Genomic DNA, 7314 nt, shown 5'->3' with positions numbered 1-7314 from the left:
TCTGATATTCTCTTCCATGGCAGTCATGATCCATCAGTCTCCAAAGCGATTAGCACAATGTCCTATTAATGTGTAATCAACAAGAGCCATGTCTTAATAATAGCTGTATGGAATAATTATGGCATTTCATAATTACAGGTGATTAATCTGAGCTGGTGAGTCCAAGCACTTGTCTTGTCACTGCCAGAGACAGTATCTAGCAGCTAAAGCAGGTGGTGATCCCACAATCTTAGTCCCCATGCAGAGTGAAAGTCTATATATATGCTAATTGTTACATTTTTACTATGTATCATTTATTATGAATGTACTTTGAGTGGGTGACTGCATACAAATGCTGTATAATTGAACAGTAACCTTTAAAGCTATTCAGAACAGAGCTATACCCAGTACCGCTTGTTCGTAATGAAATGATAATCTGTCTCCCCATTGGAGGATTCTGTACAAGTATAGAAAATATCATGTTTTTCTGTCCAAAGATGACAGTAAAGCTCCTTAGATTTCTGGTGTATCACACTCTTAATTCTATCTGGAATTGGGTAACAAGTAAATTCATTCCAGACTTCTTCCAGCTGGTCATCTTGGAAGAATCATGTATAAAACTTTCACAAGTTTTTACTCCTTTTTCTTTACACTGCTTCCATAAGAAAATTAAGGAGATAGACATAGAGAGGGAGACATTAAGAGACTGAAATGGGGGGAAAGACTGAGAAAGAGGAGGCATAGAGGGAGGGACAAATACAAGCGCAGAGAGAGAGACAGAAAGGGGGAGGTAGAATGGAGAAAGATGACAGGAAAATATGGAGAAAGGAAAAAAGAGGGAAAGAGAGAGGGGGGGGGACTAAGAGAGAATGAAAGAGAGAGGGAGAAAGGGTAGGGCAGCCAGAGAGCCAGCAGGGCTCAATGTTTAGCTGTTTTATTAGAGCTGTAGTTGCCAAATGAGTGTGCACTTGGGTTAGCCTACAGGGGAGCCATGCTGCGGGTGGGGCCTGGCCGAACAGCGGGACAGGCAGGAACGTGATCGCTGTTACCCACCCTGCTGGGAAACCTCCCTCTCAGAGCCAAACACGCTCACCCTTCTCACGGCTACCCTGCCCAGCGCTGCAGCCTCTTCCGTCAGGAAGAACAGGGGACAGCAGACACGCGCCTCCATCAGTGAGGGGGCATTTCGTTCAAAAAGAGGGGGCCATTTCACAGCACGTTCTGCGTTCACGGCACACGTGTCAGTGCTTCACAGAAACATTTGTGTTTGCAGACATGAGGAGCCGACATTGCTGCTGTTTCTATGTTAGCTTCCCGGTTAGCAAACCGTTCATACTGTGCTCAATGGTGCACAAAGTCTTTCAGTCCTTCTACGCTGCCCCACAATCGTCCTGTTAAAACCATCAGTCCCGTCAAACTCGACGCCATTGTCACTTTACGTATGGCCTCTAAGGTGAGAAAGAATACAGTCAGTGCATATTCACTTTCAGTGTTTGAATTCCCTTTCTAAGCACATCTTCTCATGTTAAGGGTCATTAACATTTAATAATGAGTATCCAAAAATAGAATGTGAGTTTGAAGTTCACACCTTACATTGGTTCTGCTGTCAACGGAGAAGATCTCTCATTCCCTCACCTTCACAACCAGGCTAAAAAAGCAGGGAAATAATTTAAAACTATTACGATTTCGCTCCTCGCTGTTTGCCCCATTTTAACATTGCAGGGTGTGTCCTATTCATTCAAGAATATCAATTTATTCTAACCTCAGTGTCACACGTTTAATGATTCAACCAAACAATACTAACATTTGACCATGTAGCACTAATCCAAAACATTTGAGAGGGCAGCTAGACAGCTACACTCAATTAAATCCAAAGAATCAAAAATGACGCATTAACATAGCACAAAAAGTCAATTCAATATCACATAAATTGAAGTTTATAATAATCCATAACTGATGTAATTCAATCTGTATAATTATTGAAGGGGGGACAGGGGGGCTAAAAGATATTTCAATGGAGTTTTTGCATTCATTTGTACTGTGGGTATTTCCGGAGGTGAGTTTGCCTGAGGGAAAAAACACTGTGCCGATAATAGGGAGAAAGAAAGGAGAATATGGCTAATTGAAGCTTTAACTTTAACCAACATATCTGACCTTCTGTTCACACCAGGATTGGTTGCCATGGGTACTCACCTCCTCCTATTGGCCTTGAAAACAAAATGGCACTGAAAGGGCAGGTTTTAAAAAAAAAAAATCATCATATGGGCAGGAGCACAAATGGGAACAAGGAAGTGGGCTTCAAGGGTTAATCAACCCCAAAAAAGTAATCCAATATCTCTCTCTCAAGCACAGACACGCACAAGCACACTCATGCACACACACACGCACACACACATCACATGCACACGCACCGATTATTTGGGTAGGGCCGTGCATTCATATCAAATCCTTTTGCATTCAGAAGCTGGCTCTGATGAGGCATAAGTCCTGGATGAGGTGAGACAGATGTGATGTTTCTAGAAGAGTGTCCACAGATCACATGATGAGATGGTAAAATAAATGGCCACTAGTAAAACTTGACAGCCATTTATAAGCCAGTAAAAAAAAGCGAATCAATGGCATGCTAAACTAACCCATCACTTGGGTGAATAAAAAGTCACCAGTCAAAATTGGGTTTATTGATATAATTAAGCACCCCATTCAAATATAGTAATGAATTGGGTTTCTGGGCTGGTTATAAGATTCCAAGACATTATCTGCATGTCAATGAAATCCAAAAATATAATATTGCATGCATGAAATGAAATCAAAAATTGAGTGTCCTTGACAATACTATTTATTATGAAAGCTGAAAAAGAGATGCTTTGTGTACTTTTTTTCACTATGAATGAACCTCCTTGCTTAAAACTAAATCATCATATTACTTTAACATTGAATGAAAAAAGTTTATAATTCTTCATAGTCAAAGTCAATTTGTTTTCAAAAAATACGGCAAAGGGTATCATAAGGTAACCTATATGAAGATGACTAATCTGGGCAGCGAGGACTTTATATAAAACAGTCGTTTCTTTGTGATCCTCCTACAAGATTGTCTGTAACTTCGTAATCAGGACACATTTCCATTCAATATTCTGTATATAAATCTATTGAAAATCTACTGCCATTAGCGTACTGCGAAGTAAACATCTCTGTGAAGATGGATTGAATAGCAGAGAAAATTCAATAAAGCATAATTACGCTTAAAAGATTGTGCCTAAAAGATTATGTTTGGCCCTCTCAATATTTTTATTTTCTCATTTGTTCTCCAGTGGCTATTTGTTAGCTCCTGGTGCTGTTTGGCTTGAAATGCAATCACATACTAGCATTTATTCTTACTTTATTCATCTTCATACTTTCTGAGAAAAATACCATGACCACCATACGGATCACATTATAAAGCGGCCATGATTAATTTCATGTGCATACAACGGCCATGTCCATTATAGGACATTTAGATTGTTCTTCCAGTTTTTGAAAGTTTTCAGCAGGGAATATTTATTGGGTAAATACAGTATCTTTAGGCAATTAATGAGTTGTTAGAAGCCAATAGAAAATGTAGTAGAAATCAATATTCTACAGAAATGCTTCTCACTTATCGCTCCACTTAATATTAAGCCAAATCTTGTAAACAACTGGATTTAGTGCGTACGTTTATTTTAATTTTATCTTTCCTATGATCTAAATAAGTTTAGTTTTTAATCAGCTTCAGTCATATGTCTGGCTATTATAATTACTATTTTGATGTACCTGTGGAGGTACACTATATGACCAAAAGTATCTGGACACCCCTTGGTCTGGGGCTGTTTTTCATAATTTGGGCTTGGCCCTTTAGTTCCAGTGAAAGCAGATCTTAATGCTACTGCATACAATCACATTCTAGATGATTCTATTCTTCCCCAACAGTTTGGAGAAGGGCTTTCCTTGTTTCAGCATGACAACGCGCTCGGGCACGCAGCGAGGTCCATATAGAAATGGTTCCATCAAGAACAGTGTGGAAGAACTTGACTGGCTGACATTGAGCCCTGACCTCAACTCCATCCAACACCTTTGGGATCAATTGGAAAGCCAGCTGACCCTGGCCAAATCGCCCAATCAGTGCCTGACCTCATTAATGTTCTTCTGGCTGAATGGAAGCAAATCCCTGCAGCAATGTTCCAACATCTAGTGTAAAGCCTTCCCAGAAGAGTGGAGGTTATTATAATAGCAAAGGATGGACCAATATTAGCCTATGCCCATAATTTTGAATGAGATGTCAGGTGTCTACATTTTGGCCATGTAGTGCATGTTTTTTACCAAATTTATGAATGCACCTATGGTGATGTTTGTGTGCAATTTTATTTGAATTTAAAATGCATTCATAATTACATGGAGGATGTGTTCATTGATCATGCTTTTGAAATTCATGGAATTCTCAATTACAGCTTCATAAAATGTATGTTGTATTGATGTTGAAACTGTATATGTGCATTTTAAAACCAAATAAAATTCAGCAAACATTTTAGTTTCTTATTTTTATTTTATTTTTTGCTTTGCTTTGATCTTGGGCATCCATGACATGCTACTTGAAAGACAGATGAGAGGCCTCCTACATCATGTGTTTTCAAAGGTTTGTCATGCTCACAGAAGACTCTCCTTGAAAGTCACTGAGGCAGTCAACATTAGCATTTATGAGATAAAAGAATATTTTTGCTACTTCTGTTTTCAGTGTGTAGCAGTGTGTTTTCAGCAGGTGTTGAGTATGAAATTAGTTGACCTATGACCCCTAAGGTGCTGGAAATGGTGCCACGGTTATATTTATCATAGCGCATCTCTTGATGATCCACATTCCAATAGTGTCACATCGATACATTTTTACTTTTTAAAACATTTATTTCCTTGAAAATTGCACATTTGCATGACCAATAAGGTGCGGTTTTAAGTGTTGATCTAATTTAGTTTAAAAGCATTATTATTATTATGTTTCTCCCTCAATTCTGTAAAATATTTTTACTTTTTTATTATTTGGAAAATTTGAAATTTTTGAATCATTCCAACTGTGGACTCTTTTTTTTGTTTTAGAATATTCACTTTTTTTTTTAAAGTTAAAAACCCTATATCACTTTGTACGGGTGGTATGGACATTAGCTACTGCCCACAGAATGGTGATTCAGCAAAAACTCACACTTCATTAAAACTTAGCCAACAAACATGCCACAAGTTCACACTCAGTGCCATCAGCAGACCTGCCACTGGCCAGCAATGCTACTCCTTCCCTTGTCAGCTCTCAGAGTATTAGATGGGGCAAGCTGTTGGCTGGCAGCTTTTCTACAAGCCCATTTGCCCTTATTATTTTCGCATTATTCAGTTAGACAACACAAACTTGCACAGCAGCCTGTAATGTTGCCATACTGTGAAGAGAGATGTGCCCTAATTATAGTGGCCTACTTTGAACAGTGGGAGAGGAATTAATGCTTCACTTCACTGACACCAAGGTGTATTCTTGCCCTTCGCCAATGCATGCTGGGATAGGCTCCAGCACCCCCTGTGACCCTGACCAGGAATTATCAGATTTGATAATATTATGGATCATATGAGGCATAATGTAGCGTAGTAATCTCATAAAATAATAATATTTCTTACGAAGAGCCAAGCGACAACCATTTGAAACAGCAGTGCTGACCTGCTTAAGAAGCGATTCATACCAAATCCGATTGGAATCGAATTTTTCCGACTTGCCTCCATTTTTACCCTCCAGGAAATGACATTGAAAAATAACAACTACACAGTCGCTCCCCGGGGTCACTCTGAGACGTTATTACAAACCGCGTGCAGCTGAGACAGAGCCATTAGGGCTGGAGCTTTATCAGGGAGTAAAATGGTTCCCCTGTCACAGCGCTGGCATGACATTATTACAGGAAGTCGCACAGTGACTGAGACGCTTTTCTGTAAAATGGCCGACACCCATTAAGTTCGCTATGTGGGGAACTAGTGGACCATTTGAGAGAGAGACAATGGCGTACACACACAATGTGTATGTGTGTGCACTGTATATACATAATGCATACACTTTTGTATATAATTTAAATTACAGTTGCAGTTGATATATAGGCCTGTAAGGCTGTAAACATGAAATATACAGTATACTTATTCCTACAAATACATTTTCTATGTCAGATGCATTTCTGGATGTGGGTGGAATGTGGGGACAGGTTGTCTGCACTGGCCTGCACCCCCACTATGGTGGAGATGCTCAGATCCCCACCAAATAAAGTTTTATTGTTCTTGCAAAACACTCTCATAAGAAGCCTTAAAATTGCTTTTGCAAAACGCTCTCATAAGGAGCATTAAAATGATTTTTTCCTTGGCCAGGAGTCTCTCAACCCCCTCCAGCCCAGAGTGTGCGCCACGTCCAGGCCTGTGTTTCTGTGCGGCCTGCTCCCCCAGCATGCAAACAGCCCACATCCAAAAACAATGTTTTCTTTCCATAACTGCTGTTCTGCAGGCCGCTGCACCACTGTATTCTCAACTCCCCATGGCCCTGGAGCAATATTCACTCCAAATCTCTCCTTAATCCTGCCCTTGCCTCAACCTTTCCTTCCCAAATGTGCCCCTGACCTCTGTCTGCACGCAGCAATCGGCCTCAAATCAACTGCACTAGGAGAGCAGTGTAACTAATGAATGTGTGATATGAGATTAGTAGCTTTGGCACATTAAGGATAGGCAGCATTTTTCAACAACAAGACATAATGTTTATCATGCATACATATCTTTTTCTTTGTATATTATTCTCAATAGAAAACTTTTCTAGATGTACAAACTCACCTTATAACCTAACCTAAGCCTACCAAACCTTAATGAACCTTATAACCAGGGTTAGAGTGAATTCCATTTCAATTAAGTAAAAATTTTTTTTAATGAATTAATTGAAATCTTCATATTACATTATGCTCATTTTCCAATTATTTAATTGAATTTCAATTAATTTCCATAACTGACCGAACCTAAATGGAATCGACCCCTGACCCTGCTGATAGTTTAACTTCACCTGGGTTAAGCATTGACCTGGACCATCCCACAGCACCACCTGGTGTAGCCGTGAGGCTGAATGAAGAACAATGCCAGCTGGGTGTTTCTGAGGTACTGTCTGAGGCTGACGGTTTGGCTGAAGTCTGTCAAATGTGTCATTTTCAAACTGCAGTCAAATTACTTCACTAGACACGTTCTGCTTGAATGTTGTTATTATTAAGTGGAACTGGGGACGGGGGGGGCGGTCAGAGAAGTAAAGAACCTTTGTCAGAATCCGCTCAGAAATTCATT

This window comes from Anguilla anguilla, chromosome 18, assembly GCF_013347855.1.
Source record: "Anguilla anguilla isolate fAngAng1 chromosome 18, fAngAng1.pri, whole genome shotgun sequence".
NCBI classification, from domain to species: domain Eukaryota; kingdom Metazoa; phylum Chordata; class Actinopteri; order Anguilliformes; family Anguillidae; genus Anguilla; species Anguilla anguilla.
Note: the sequence above shows the minus strand (reverse complement) of the source record.